The 1,859-nt window shown below is 35.3% G+C and overlaps 1 protein-coding gene across 1 annotated transcript in view; it reads left to right on the plus strand.

Moving 5' to 3' along the window:
* Positions 1-1,859, plus strand: part of LOC106103808 (photoreceptor-specific nuclear receptor) — a 27,804-nt gene that overhangs the window by 1,078 nt on the left and 24,867 nt on the right. The gene's annotated exons all lie outside the window — the stretch shown is intronic.

A 1,859-nucleotide genomic window follows, 5' to 3' on the forward strand; every position in this document is an offset into this window, starting at 1 on the left:
TTATAAATGCGAAAGTTTAGATGGATGGATGGATGTTTGTTAGCGTTTGTAGCCTAAACGGCTGAACGGATCTCCATTAAATTTGGCACAGATATAGAGCATAGTCTGGAAGAACACATAGGCTTTTTATCCCGGGAATAGTTACGGTTCCCATGGGATTCATTAATTTAGTTTTCTAATGTTTACTCGATCATTCTGCAACGGTTCAACATATCTTATTGAAATTTGACACAGATATAAAACAAAGTCTGGAGACATGGGGTAAGGTTCATCCCCGAAAAATGTCTGGTTTCCGAGGGATACGTAGCATTTTGTTATTTAAATAGTTCGTATGATATCTAATACCACGCGGACGAAGTCGCGGGCAACAGCTAGTTTTCAATATTATGTAAGCTGTATAACTTTTTCCGTTTAATGTAGTTTGAGTATACACTCATTTATAGATAGATTTTGCATAGATTTTGTATAACGCTTACACTCCCTTACATCAAACGAATTTTTATTCATTACCGTATTATAAAAAAGCATTGATTACAAAACATAACAACGTTACAGTAAACAAATTATATACGAAATACGACTATTCCACGAACCCCCTCATGTTGCATTCAAATCACGTCCTGACCGGGTGAAGTGGCAAATCATGGAGTGGCTGAAAATCAGTCAAATAGAGCCCGAGTTACTGGCAGTCGCGGGCTGAATACTAATGCGGGAAGACATTAAAATATTGAAAAAAAACGTGAATCTATACATAGAATAAAATTGGAGTATCATTTAATCTATTCAAAACATTACAACACTTACAAATACTAGAAAACTCTATGATCAGCTTTCTTTAGTCTCTAGTTAAAAAAATCAGAAGATGTTCATTGTTTTTTCTTAATATAGTGTATTTCACTTAGACGGAAAGGGAATGTTTAGGAAAGGGATTTCTGTACATCTCAATTAAAAATAACATCACATGGCATTGCCCACTTCACTATTTAGATTAAACTGGCTTTCGTTCGCGACTCCGTCCGCGGTATTCAAAAACGAACAAAAGTGAGTAGCCTAAGTATTCTTCCAGACCATCCTCTACATCCATACCAAATTTTATCGAGATCCGCAGTCGTTTAGGCTACAAACTCTAACAAACATCCATCCATTTCAACTTTCGCATTTATAATATTAGTAAGATAATTTAAACGTGTGCTTGTATTATGTTTCATATTAAAGCATCCTTTTCCATCCACAATAATTGAATCTTGCTTTTACGACATAAAGCTATATAAAAGAATCCAATAGGACACCGCTAGCAAAGCATTTAGCTGCCGCGTAGGGTGCGAGGAGGAAGTGAAATTAATCAGAGAGGCTCAAGGGCTCGCCGCGTCAAAAGAAAACCAAATAAAACGGCAAGCGACAAAGTTTCCACTTGCGAACGAACAATAACAACAGTGGAGTCGTATCCCTAAATTTTTTTTATTACCATTGTATTAACTAGAATTTGTTTGATATCACCTCTTTTGAGTGGTTAATACCTAAGTAACTTTTGTTATTGTAATTATAACTTACTAGTTAATGTAATAAATGTGAAAGTTTACATAAATAATGAGATGTTTGTTAAAGTTTATAGCCTGTTAAACGGGCTCGATAAAATCTGGCTTACATATAGAGGATAGTCCAGTAGAAAACGTAGGCTATTTACATTTTTTATTTTTTATTTCCACGCGGACGGAGTCGAGGGCGTAAAGTAGTTGTATACGAAAAATGTAATTTGTTAATTAAAAAACGCACAAATGAAAGATATTACATCTACACCTTAACAGTGTTTAACAGTGGTAGAGCCCGCTTTAACATCTTAGCACAAATAGGCCGGCACG

The sequence above is a fragment of the Papilio polytes genome, unplaced genomic scaffold (assembly GCF_000836215.1).
Source record: "Papilio polytes unplaced genomic scaffold, Ppol_1.0 DF824270.1, whole genome shotgun sequence".
Taxonomy (NCBI): domain Eukaryota; kingdom Metazoa; phylum Arthropoda; class Insecta; order Lepidoptera; family Papilionidae; genus Papilio; species Papilio polytes.